The sequence below is a fragment of the Eubalaena glacialis genome, chromosome 2 (assembly GCF_028564815.1).
Source record: "Eubalaena glacialis isolate mEubGla1 chromosome 2, mEubGla1.1.hap2.+ XY, whole genome shotgun sequence".
In the NCBI taxonomy this organism is placed as follows: Eukaryota; Metazoa; Chordata; class Mammalia; order Artiodactyla; family Balaenidae; genus Eubalaena; species Eubalaena glacialis.
In genome coordinates this window covers 37,946,503-37,959,911 of record NC_083717.1, presented here as the reverse complement: position 1 = coordinate 37,959,911, position 13,409 = coordinate 37,946,503, and the positions used below count along the sequence as shown (strand labels likewise).

General features: G+C 48.3%; 1 long non-coding RNA gene across 2 annotated transcripts; it reads right to left on the bottom strand.

Moving 5' to 3' along the window:
- Positions 1–512: 512 nt before the first annotated feature.
- LOC133084939 (uncharacterized) lies at positions 513–9,393 on the bottom strand. Of its 2 annotated transcripts, none has more exons than XR_009699494.1 (3): positions 9,363–9,393; positions 6,322–6,402; positions 513–551 (listed from the first exon to the last, which is right to left on the bottom strand). It is a non-coding gene; the product is annotated as an uncharacterized LOC133084939 (long non-coding RNA). The 2 variants fall into 2 exon arrangements; XR_009699493.1 differs by lacking the exon at positions 513–551 and adding an exon at positions 5,866–5,943.
- Between the last annotated feature and the right edge of the window lie 4,016 nt (positions 9,394–13,409).

Genomic DNA, 13,409 nt, shown 5'->3' with positions numbered 1-13,409 from the left:
CTTTCTCTAGCTGCGGGGAGTGGGGGTTACTCTTCGTTGCTGTGCGCAGGCTTCTCATTGCGGTGGCTTCTCTCGTTGCGGAGCACGGGCTCTTGGCACACAGGCTTCAATAGTTGTGGCACGCGGGCTCAGTAGTTGTGGCTCGCGGGCTCTAGAGTGCAGACTCAGTAGTTGCGGCGCACAGGCTTAGTTGCTCGGCGGCATGTGGGATCCTCCTGGACCAGGGCTCGAACCCTTGTCCCCTGCATTGGCAGGCGGACTCTTAACCACTGTGCCACCAGGGAAGTCCAGAGACTTACATTTTTTAACTACAATCTGCCATGTTTGAGATGGTGGCAGGGTGTCTGCGTGGAGATGACCATTGGGCAAATGGAACTATAAACCTGGGTGTTGGGAGAGAGTTCTGGGACTGGAGATCTGTTGGAAGTGGGAGCCGATGTCAAAGAAGAAGTGGGTGGGGAAGAGAGTAAGGCCTGGGTAGAACTCTGTGGAGCACTCCCATTCAGGTTACAGGAGGGACAGGCAGGAGCTAGGCCAGGAAGCACACAGCCCTGGGAGAAAAGGAAATAAAAGGGGTTAACCACACAGGGGGGCCAAGGGTGCCGAAGTCCCTCGGAAAGAGGCAGGAGAAGGTCACGGCACAAAGACTATGAGGCAGAGATAAAAATCTAATTTCTATTCAGCACGTCTCACCCCTCTCCCCCCAACCCCTCCCAGTCTCTTCCACTTCTGGAACGCCTGGTCTCTGGGGGGAACATTGCCCTTACTCCTTTCCCCCAATGCTTTTATTCCCTTCTTCTTCCTCCTTCCTCCTGGACTAGCTAATTCCTACCCATCAATCAGACGTCGGCCTCAAATATCTCTTTTCAGACCTTCCAGTGAGATCAGATCCCACCATCACACACTGTGTACTTTTCCTCTATAAAACATCTAGATTGTCATTGGGTACTTTCACGGCTCTTTGACTAATTCCTACTTCCCCAAGTAGATGGGTAGCTCCATGAGGGCAGAGACCATGCCTGGGTCCTTCAAAGTGTAACACAAGTGTCCACCTCCGGGCCTGGCTCAAGCTGTACTCAATCAAGACAATGAATGAATGAGGGCAAGGAGATGGGGGCACGTTCCCAGGACTCAAGGCCAGATGTTCTTTCTGATACAGCTCAGAAGTTCCATTCTATCATCTGCGGTTCCCACTCACAACTCCGGGTAACGCCAACTGTCACCATCCCCTGCCGCTGCTCCCGTGGCCAGTGTCCTGAGTGGGGTCAGGCCAGCATCCTGCCCTCCAGCCTCAGCTCAGCTCTGCAGAGATCGCTGCCCATGTCAGTGAGAGCTGTTTTGGGGGACTGATAAGGGTGGAAGCCAGACTGGAAAGAGTGGGAGGTGAGGAAAGGGAGACGGTGGGTGTAGAGAGCTTTCTCACTAGTTTGGCTTTGAAGGGGAGGACAGAATTAGAGTGGTAGCTGCGAGGAGCTTTGTGGTCAAAGCAGTTTTATTTTATTTATTTATTTATTTAAATGGGAGCGATTTAAACATGTTTAAATGTCAGTGGGAAAGTTTCAATCAGGACGAGAGGTTGAATAAATCGAAGTCAGAAAGGATCCTGAGAGGAAGAGAGAAGGCAGTTCTAAGGGGCACACGGATGTGAATACAAGCTCTTTCTGCCTCACAGTTGGCTGAGGCCCCCGCCAAGAGAGGCAGCCACTCCCCGATTCCAACGTGGGATGCTAGACCACCTAAGCAGGACTGGGAAGGGAAATGTCTGAGAACTAGTTCTGAGTCATTGTATTGACCGCCCACCTCCAGCTTATAAAGAGGATGGATGGAAAGCCCAAGAGAGGAACAGAAACTATAAAGGAGATTTCTGGAGGAGAGGCTTGTACCATGGAAAGAAGGGGCGTGGGGGGTGCTTCCTATTTTCTCAAATCAACTAGGGGGGCCAAATAGGGAACTCAAAGGGTGGTCCCTAGAGCCAGGGGAGGAAATCTACAGGGGAGGCTTGGCTGTCTGTCAGTGGCTGGGCTTTTACAAAGTGCTCTATTTGAGAGGTAGGTGAAGGTTGGTCCCATGTGTGCACTTCCCATGGATCAGATGTGGGCTACAAGTTTGAGACAGAGCGGCCAGAGGTTGGTCTGGGTCAAGAGTTCTCACCGGTAGGGACTTCCCTCATGGTCCAGTGGTTAAGACTCTGTGCTCCCAATGCAGGGGGCCTGGGTTCGATCCCTGGTCAGGGAACTAGATCCCACATGCCGCAACTAAAGATCCCAAGTGCCACAACTACGACCCGCGTAGCCAAATAAATAAATAAATAAATAAAATTAAATTAAAAAAGAGTTCTCACCGGTGACTTTATACCCCGAGGGACATTTGGCAATGTCTGGAGACATGTTTGATTATCATGTCTAGGGGGGATTACTAGCGGGGTTCATCTAGTGGACAGAGGCCAGGGATGCTGCTACACATCCTACAGTGCATAGGTCGGGGCAGGTTAGAGGGCAGGATGGTGTAGGTTTGGTGTTGGGAAGTTGAAGGGGTCCCCATATGATGGTCTAAACTTTTTCTGTGGCATAAGAAATTCACCTTCTGCTGGGAGTGAGGGGGATGGGAGGGCCATGGAAATTTGAAAGAATGAAGAATTGAAATAGTCATTGTAGGAGTGGGGGAGCTAGGCCACACATAGTAGGGTTGCCAAACAACATGTAAGAGAATGGAGGGGTCCAGAGGCACAGCCCAGATTCCTGGGGGCCACCCAGGGGTCCCGCAGCAGAGCCTGCATGCCCAGGCCTCTCCACAGAGCACTGCTGAAACCTGGAGTAGCACCGAGGGGCTCTCTGTTAACAGCTCCATCTTCTTTTGGTGCCGTAGGGCTTAGCTGTCCATTAGTCCAACTTCAGCATCCCTCACTGGATCCACATTGATGATTCAGTTCCTTTTTTTTTTTTAGGTAGAAAAATCTTGACAAATATTTTTAAAATTTTTATTTATTTATTTATTTTATTGAAGTAAGTTGATTTACAATGTTGTGCCATTCTCTGCTGTACAGCAGAGTGACTCAGTTATACACATACAGACATTCTTTTTAAATATTCTTTTCCATTATGGTTTATCACAGGATATTGAATATAGTTCCCTGTGTGATACATTAGGACCCTGCTGTTTATCCATTCTAAATGTAATAGTTTGCATCTACCAACCCCAAACTCCCAGTCCAACCCTCTCCCTCCCCTCCTCCCCCTTGGCAACCACAAGTCTGTTCTCTATGTCTATGAGTCTGTTTCTGCTTTGTAGATAGGTTCATTTGTGCCATATTTTATCTTTATTTTTTAAAGCATTTTAGAATTAATTAATTTATTTATTTATTTATCTTTGGCTGCGTTGGGTCTTTGTTGCTGCGCGCGGGCTTTCTCTAGTTGCCACGAGTGGGAGCTACTCTTCGTTGCGGTGTGCGGGCTTCTCATTGTGGTGGCTTCTCTTGTTGCAGAGCACGGGTTCTAGGCGCGTGGGCTTCAGTAGTTGTGGTGCATGGGCTTAGTTGCTCCGCAGCATGTGGGATCTTCCCAGACCAGGGCTCGAACCCCTGTCCCCTGCATTGGCAGGCGGATTCTTAACCACTGTGCCACCAGGGACATCCCTGTGCCATATTTTAGATTCCACATATAAGTGATATCATATGATGATTCAGTTCCTTGATCAGTGTTGACACAGTAACTGCGGGGAGCTCTCGGCCTCCATTGCTCCCATTTTGCCTTTACTGAGGGGAGACCTGACTTGTACCTTGTGAATATCATCGAGCAGGGCTCTGCAGCCCGTGTTCCCGGGCTCCTGCAGTAGTCTGTGAGGTATGGAATGGGACACGCAGCTCTCAGTGCCTCTGACAGCAATGACTTGGTGCTGAGGTGGGAAAACAGACACTGACCTTGTCGCAAAGGAAATCCATTGGAAGGATAGGGAGTCCCTCACACAATAAAGGGGAAACTGGAAGAACCTAGTCTGCAAAGGACAGGAACCAGGGAGGCCTTGGGGACCCAGAAGCAGGAACCAACTGCGAGACTCATCCAGCCACTACGGGGATGTGTCAGCCGCCATCTCTTCTCTGCTTTTGCTTCCCTCCATTCAAGGGTCAGAGGCCAGGAGAGAGTGCCTAGGTGGGCCCACCCACTCCCACCCCAGGGAGGACATACACCATTTCTGACTTCCATAGGTAATCGGAGTGCTGTTCCCAGCATCCGGGGAGCAGAGGCAGGACTGAGAAACAAGTCTTGGGGATCTCCCCGGCTCTATCGGGAGAAGATTCTGGATGCTCATTTTCTGGAAGAGCCTCCACAGTTCCCAAGAGCCCCTCCTCCACGGTAGAGATTCCTAAACTGAGTCTCAGATACCCTTACCACTCGCATGGAGGAGGATTGCGTAACAGTTTCAGGGCATCGCTGGACTCCCAGTCTAGGGCCCCTGATGTCCAAGTCTCACCTCCTCTTGCCAGCCTCTGTCTGGCTCAGCTGCAGGCCTCATACACTGTCTTGCTGAGGACACGCAATTTAACCACCTCGGGCCCACAGACACGTGTGTTACACAAGCAGGGCCTGAAGCCTCGTCTTAACCTTGTAACTTTTTTTTTTTCTAAAAGGGCAAAACACTATTTTAGTCACTGTTTTGCGGGGAGAAAAAGTCCTGTTTGTCCTTATGATTCATTTTGGTGGTTTTTGGATGATGTTGTATTGATTCATGACGACTCACTCAGCATCTGGTATGAATTGAATGGGACTTTCTCTTGGTGACAGTAAAATGAAAGCTCTTAAACAAGGCTGACACTAAAAAGAGGCCTGGTGGGAACACAAGAGTTTGAGTAATCTTCAGGACTTGAGTCAGTTCAATCAGAAGCTGTACCATCTCAGCAGAGTTAGCAAAAACCGACATGTGGCTTTGGTGTGGTGCTGCCTATGATGTAATGTCTGCTCCTCACTTTCACGCCGATGAGTCTTTGCAGGTCAAATTGCTTCCCACAATGTGCTGTTTTACCCTGTAGCCATTGTCCCAATAGACACACAGGGAAATAGAGGCAGGAAGCTGTCAAGGATGTTGCATCAGGGCCAGAGTCTCTCTGGTTTGTTCCAGGATGTTTTCCACAGAAGCCACAGGCCATCCAGTGGTTCTTAATGGGGGATGATTTTGCCACCCCAAGGGGCATTTGGCAATGTCTGGAGACATTTTTGGTTGTCACAGCTGGGAGGGTACTACTGGCATCTAGTGTGTAGAGGCCAGGGATGCTGCTAAACACCCTACAAGGCTCAGGGCAGTCTCCACAACAAAGCATTTCCCAGCCCCAAATGTCAATAGTGCTGAGGTTGAGAAACTGCTTTAATCCAAAACCACCCTAAATCCCAAGTGACCTGATGATTTCAGGTCATTAACTGACTTAATGAAAAGGCCACTAGTTATGGTAAAAACAGATCTTTTGAAAACTCATGTAATTTCTGTGTTTAAAATGTGTATCTATCTTGCCTAGATCTTACTCTCTAAATATCATTCTCTGCTAAAAGGAACCAGGGCTCCTGAGAAACAGCCGTTCCAGGGCTGGGACAGATGAACAAGGAAGGTATCAAAGTCCATGGGGTCAGATTAAAAGGACACAGGAGCCGACCTGAAGAGGTTCCCTGTGGTCAAATATGGGATGATTCGAACATCGAAAAGAACAATGCAAATATGCAAAAATTCATATCTGCAGTTGTGTAGCTTTTAGAGGTTTTCTTTATTTAAAAAATGGTATTTCCATTGCTTATTAAACCTAGGTGTTCTCATTTTTCTTGAGCGTTATCAACAATGGAGGAAAGGAAGTTTGTATCATCTTGGCTAAGGTCCTGTAGTAAAGGGAGCCACAGTAAGAGTACAGAGCGATCACACAGTCATCATCAAACAAACCATGGTCCTTGTCTGGGATGGTTGCAGCTTTTGTGTGGGAAAGAGAGTGAGAAAGAGAGGATAATGTGTCAACAAGTGATTGCAGAACGGATGGATACATCTATGGTAGGGTGCTTCAGTTGGAATCATCCTCTCATAACCGAAAACCCAACTCAAGTAAGTTTAAACAATAAAAAGAAGTTATTGACACATAAGCAAGAGATCTAGACAGTGCTACTCAAAGCATGGACTTGAATGGTCCACAGTGAGACAGAACTACACTGCTGAAGCAACTACATGCATGATCATCTGTTTGGCTGCACCCCACAGGCCTGAAAGTCTTGTAATTGGCCAGCTGCAAGATTGAAGAAAAACCCCAGAGACAGTGACAGAGACATCGGTGATAGGTTGGACAGGGGATCTTACATGTCCGAAGCAACATCCTGGAGTGACACCCCACCGTGTACAGCAGACGGCAAGCAGGACACAGCAGCAGTCTTCGCAACTCTATGGGGAGAAGGACGTTACCAGTTATAGGGGGAATTCACGTCAGGTTGGCTCATCAGTTACCAGGGGAACCAGCGGCTGGGGCGGGTGGGGGCGAGCATGTAGGCAGTTACTATTAAAGCCCTATGATTAAGAGGATTGGACAGTCATGTGAGTAGGGTGTAGGTGAACCAGGGACTGGTCAACAGGGGATGTACAGAGAGCAAGAGAACAGCCATCTTGAAAGGCCTGACCCTACATCATCTTTCTACAAACTTCCTTTCCTCCATTGTTGATAATGATAAAGAATAACGAGAACAGCTGAGTTTATGAGGCAATGGAAACACCACTTTTTATAAGGGAAACTTCTAGAAACCATATGGTTCATTTTCACTGTATTTTACAAAATGTTACGGTCAATGGGATAATAGAAATATAAAACTGGAAATGAAAACCAAAACTGCCTTTATCAGTTTGAGAAACACTGCCCTAGTGTGGTGATTCAAAATCCTGGCTACTCCTTAGACTCACCTGGTGTGTTCTGACAACTAGTTATACTGGAGCTCATTCCCAGAGATTCTGATTTAATTGGCCTTGGGTGGGGTCCAGGCACAGGTATTTTTAGAAGCCCTCCAGGTGGTTCTAATGTTGAGAGAGTTGAGAACCGGTGGTCTGGATTTAGGCTGGCCTCAAATGAGACTTGATCCGGTGGTCAGGAATGTCATCAAGGACCTGTGTTCTCATAGCACTAAATGCTTATATTAGAAAAGAAGGAAGATCTCACATCACAGATCTCAAGCTTCTACACTAACAAACTAGAAAAAGATGAGTAAATTAAGTCCAAAGTAAGGAAATAAAAGGAAATAACAAAGATCAAAGAGGAAATCAATGAATAGAAAACAGCAGAACAACAGAGGAAATCAATGTAACCAAAAGCTGGTTCTTTGAGAAAATGAATAAAACTGATAAACCTCTAGCCAGAGTGACTAGGAAAAAGATAGAGAAAACACAAATTACCAATGTCAAGAATGAGAGAGAGGACATCACTACAGATTGTATAGCCATTAAAGGGATAATAAGGGAATATTATGAACAACTTTATATCAATAAATTCCATAACTTAGACGATATGGATAATTTCCTTGAAAGACTCAAACTATTAAAGCTCACTCAATAAGAAATAGATAACTTGAATAGCCCTATATTTATCAAAGAAATTGAATTTGCAGCTAAAAAAACCTTCTCACAAAGAATACTCCAGGTCCAGATGGCTTTACTGGTGAACTCTACCAAACATTTAAGGAAGAAACAATGCCACTTCTATACAAACTATTCCAGAAAATTGAAGAGGAGGGAATACTTCCCAGCTCATTGTTTGAGACCAGCATTACCACAATACCAAAACCAAAGACACTACAAGAAAATATATAAAAATCCTGAAAATCCCAACATCTACTAAATAGACACCCATTCCTGAGATATTCATCACTTGTTGCCTGCCCCTCCATAGCTCTTTTGAAAAGAAGTTATCCTAACTCAGGACCTAGCTCTTAAATGACCTTGAACTGTACTATGGCCTTCTTCTTCCTGGTTCCAGATGTTTGGACCCAACGTTAGCCATTTAACTTGCACCTGGAGACTGGCTTAAAGAGGTGTGCTGGAACCCAATCAAATGCCCTTCTCAGGAGGCTGACCTAAGAGACACAAAGGGAAGGAATAGTTCATGGTGGAAGCTGAGGATGGAGACTCATATTGACTAAGCAGCTGTGGCAGCCATATTAGAACCATGAGGAAAAAGGAGAGGGAATGGATCCAAAGAGTGGAATGGGGCAGATGCATAGGCATAGGCAGAAACTGCAAGAGAGAGAGAGAGAGAGAGCTAGTAATGAGGGAATACCCCAAGTTTCTGTCCCTTGTGAGGCCTAGCTCTTCAGATTCTTTGGGATTCATATAAGACACTTTATACTTGACACATGAGTGAACTTCTGTTTCTTATAGCCAGAACCACCCTGACTAACCAAAATGCTCAATAAAAGTTAAGTTCCTGGGGCTTCCCTGGTGGCGCAGTGGTTGAGAGTCTGCCTGCCAATGCAGGGGACACGGGTTCGAGCCCTGGTCTGGGAAGATCCCACATGCCGCGGAGCAACTAGGCCCGTGAGCCACAACTACTGAGCCTGCGCGTCTGGAGCCTGTGCTCCGCAACAAGAGAGGCCGCGATAATGAGAGGCCCGCGCACCGCGATGAAGAGTGGCCCCCACTTGCCGCAACTAGAGAAAGCCCTTGCACAGAAACGAAGACCCAACACAGCCAAAAATAAATAAATAAATAAATTAATTAAAAAAAAAAAAAAAAGTTAAGTTCCTTCTCTTCCTACAGGTTAAGTCCTTGGTGTCACTTAGCCTAAAGACATCAGAGGCTACCTTCTTCATTCCCAAAGGCCTCAGAGCCTTAATTGGATTCTCTTTTTTGTGTGTGTGCTCATTAAACAAAGATGTTTTTATTGAGGCATAACACAGTAAAGTACACAAATCTTACATATATACGTCAAAGAATTTTTACACACACACACACACACACACACCCCTTTATATAACTACCACCCAGACACAGAACATTTCCAATGCTTATAGAAGGTTTACTTTTTCTACTCTCTGTGGTGTCGCAGATCAGATTATGAGAAGTTGGTTGGGTGTCCATGTGCTATGAACTGAATCGTGCTCTCCCATAATTCATATGTTGAAGTCCTAACCTCCAATGTATATATTTGGAGACGGGGTCTTTAAAATGTAATTAAGTTTAAATGAAGTCATAGGGTGGGGCCCTAATCTGATAGAATTGGTGTCCTTATAAGAAGAAGAGACAGCAGAGCTCTCTCTTCCCCCTCCCCCTCCCATGCACACATAAAGAAGAGGCCATGTGAGTACCCAGGGACGTGGTGGCCATCTACAAGCCAAGAAAAGAGGCCTTAGAATGAAACCTACCTTGTTGGAATCTGGATCTTGGACTTCTAGCCTCCAGAACTGTGAGAAAGAAGTTTCTGTTGTTTAAGGCACCCAGTCTATAGCATTTTGTTATGGCAGCTCAAGCTGTCATACCACGTGACCTATATCAAGAACAAAGAGAGGAGAAAGAAGTTTTGAAAAGAAAACTACCCTTGGTAGGAGCTTGGGCAGTTGACCCTACAATGCAAGCAGGCGGCCTGTGCCCAGCACGGGACAGGGTTGGGGGGGAGAGTGCTGGCAGCACAGCCTGGTAAACAGGCAGCCCCTCGGGCCTCCAAGTCCAGTCTAGTTCCAGGCTGATGTGGACATATTGCAAGGAGACGTTGACAAATTTGGAACTACAGTTAAATGTCAACCAACAGCCTCTCGTTCATCTGTCCCTTAGGAAGTGCTCCAAGACGGCCCAACAATCCATTTAATTTTCCTGATCCAAATGTGAGCCTGGTGGGTAGAACCATCTGAGCATTGACTTGATAAGAAAAACTAACCCCTCAGCACAGAATGGACTTAGCGCAATTTAGCGGCCCGATCATCCTGGACCACCTCTGAAAAGTCAAGCTGTGCTGCCACTTCCTTCTGCTATTAAACGGTCACTACTCCTCACCTGGATATTGGGGAACCCTTGGCCAGGAGTAGCTGGGAGGGGTCAGTCCTGGTCCAAGCTCCCTAACTTTGTCATTGCCCTGTGGGTTGTCCCCTCATAGGCTTCTGTGTCCTCACATGGCCACTCACTAAACTTGTCACTCCTTGTGTCAGAGCTTTTGTATCAGTGACAGAGAGCTTTTGGTCTCTGCCTCTGAAACTGCTCTATTTCTATCTCTAAAGGAGAGTTTTGTTCCTTCCATAATTTATCTTTCTATTTGTTATGGCAACGCCGCAATGCAGCCCCTTCACTCACCTGCAATGTGACCCACCACAGACGGCTGTCCTCTCTGGGCTCCCATGGTGGGGAGCAAGGGAAGGATACACCCCAAACTCGAGGTAGCGGGTGCCTCGAGGCAGGGGGAGGGGATGCAGTCAGAGAGGGACACTGGGGGATTCACCTCTGTTAGTATGTTTGTTTTTTTTTTTATCAAATTATCTCATTTATTTGATTTGTTTCTTTATTTCTGTGTTCCCTGCTCTATGAGAACAGTGACCCCAGTAAAGAGTGTTTACTGGTGTATCCTTGCCATCTAAAACCGTGTCTGGTAAATGGTAGTAGGTATGTGATATTTGTTGAATGATCTTGTTAATCCCGGAGCAAGGCTGGTTCTCAGCTCTGAAAGGGAACACGATCTTTGATAATAATCATGAAAACAAATTCAAACACAAGGAAAGACATGGATTCCAATGGAGATCTCTCTGAAATCAAACCTGACAAGCAATCTCCTTTTCCCATGATTATCTTTATAGCTCAAATACCATAAAGTCTCTGCAGCAACTGCCACCCCGTGAAGTGCATTTAAAGAGGGATAACACAGAGGGACACGTCTATTTCTGCAGACGAGGGAAAGTCTGTTTAGTCTCTGCCAGGCTGAAAGGTGGAAAAGGCACTAAGAATATACATCCACTTTCTCTACCTCTTCTCTGTCTAGCTCCTACTTGGCTTTCAGGAGTCAAGGGAGCCTCCCCCAAACCTCACATTCAGCTGCATCTCCCCTGAGCTCTCACATCTCCCGGGCTTCGCTACCCCAGAGTAAATCCGGCTTATATTTGTGGGGTTACGTGGCTGTCTCCCTTGACACACTCTGGGCTTTAGGAAGGCAAGGGCCTGGTGTTGGTCACGGCCATGTCCTTGGCCCAATTCATGGCACAAAAAAAGCTGTCGGAATGTTTGCTGACTGTATGAGGGCGGCAGCCGCACACCACCTGCCCCGGAGTGCCTAGAATCCCACCGTCTGTGACCCTGACGTGCAACACGGGACAGAAGCCAGAGAGCCAGTTGGGACCCACAGGCCCAGGTTTCCCACAACACTTTCTCTCCGGAACGTGGGTCTTCCACGTCGCTCAGAGTAACGGGGCAGGGCCTAAGCTTCTGAGACAGACGCCGGCCTTTAGAGAGAGGCAGTGCGAATCCTCTGTTGGCCTCTTTCGGGAGGCCTGAGTCTGTGAAGGCGCCAGTGAAGCCGCCGAGCAGCCTGGAGGGAGACGCCCCGGGTGGGAGCTCTCTCCAGCTGGTGCGAAGGGGCGGGCAAGGGCCTGTCCCCCTCTCGGAGGGAATTCCCTTTCTCTGGACGATGGGTTCTGGGGTACTCCCCTCTAAATTCTGGGGGTCAATACGTTTAGGGGTGTTCCGCAGTGGGGGACGCTCCGGGGGTTCCCCCCCTGGGGCCCCGAGACCCCGGGGCCAGCCGTTCCCCTTGGACGCTCCCCGCGGCCGCCCTTACCTGCAGCCCGAGGAGGAGGGGCCGCTGCCCACGCCCCGGCCCGGCCCGGCCCGGCCCGCCCCGCCAGCTCAGCGCGCCCGCCGCCAGGCCGCCCGCGTCCCCCGCGCTCCGGACCGACCCCGCCCGCTCCGCGGCCGCCGCGCACTCCCGCAGCCCCCCGCCCGTCCTGTTAGTATGTTTGTGTTGTTCCCCTTACGCCGGGTGATAGGGCCGTGGCTGTTTTGTATTTTCAGGCCTTGTTGTATGTCCTGTTTCAGAAACGCTGTGTAAAAAAGATTAACACAAAGAAAAGTCGGCATACATGAATATTACCAACAGAGTGTGGAGCAAAACTCGCCTAACGGAGCTGAGCGGCCTCCTTCCCTCCCAGCCGAGCCCCGAGTGGCGCCTCGCAGGCTGGGCTGTTGATGGTGCTGGAACCCCTGTGCAAGTGGGTGCAGGGTCCCCGTAAAGCCTGGATCGGTATTTGATGCGCACTGCTCGGGCTGCAGACACCAGTCTCTCTTGGAAAGTGTTTTGGGGCTACTCCAGGATCTGGAAAGGAGGTGCGTGGTGGACATGGTCGGGCTAGGGAAAAAACAAACAAGCAAACACGCAGAAACAAAATCCCAACCCTTGTTTCTGGCCCTTGGGTGACCATTTAATCTTCTACCACCGTGAAAGAAGGGGGAATGGTTGCTGAGGGCCCCCAACTTCCTATCCCGACACCCCAACCTATCTCCCTGGTCAGCTCTTTTCTCCCTTTGCCCACATCGGCTTTTCCAAACTCCACCTCCACCTGCACCCCCATTTCCCCGCGGTGGCTCTGAGCACACACCCTCCCTGCCTGCTGCACGGAGCAGAGAGCACGCCTGCCTCCGACAGGACTTCTTTCAACCTCCTGCTCTCCTTCCCCCAACCCCTCACCAAACTTCGCTACGCCCACGCCCACCTTTTTCTCTCTGTCTAAGGCCAGACCTCCCGAGCTCTCAATCCATCCCCTCCCATTGGTTCTGCAACCTCAAAACCTTTCATCGTCTTCAGCCTCTTTCCTCTCAACTGTGTGCTTCTCATCAGCCTTTAAACAAGCTCAAGTCCTTTCCATCGAAGTCTCCCCCTTGCCTCCCCTTCCCCCTCCGGCTACTTCCAGTCACTCTGCTCCCCTTCTACATACGCAAGAGGGACCTCCCTTGTCTATGCTCAGCCTAATTTTTAGTTCTGTTAAAATGAGAAATGAGGTGAAAATATCTAGACACCAAGAAACCTAGAGACCCGTCCAAAAGGTTTATTCTACATTCCCTTTTCTCTCTAAACAACATCATGCAGGTTTGGTTGTGACCACACTGGTTTCCGTCTTCTCCCTGGTGTATTTAAAAAATAATCCGGGGAGAATTGGATCCCCTAACTTTTAGGGGAGCTGCCCCGGAGTGTCCACAACCAATCAACCTGTTTCAAAGGGAAGGGGGAGGTCACCTTCCGATCAAAGCTGCATTTCCTCCTCAAGGCAGGCCCCTCTCTGTTCAGTAATTGGCACAATTTTGGGACGGAACTTTTGAAAACGCTGCATACTCATTATATACCAATGATGTAAAATATGTCTTTGTGCGAAAGGGAAACACAGATTTTGGTGAGACTTTGAATCATAAACCGTCACAATTTGCTTTGTTTATCTTTTTCT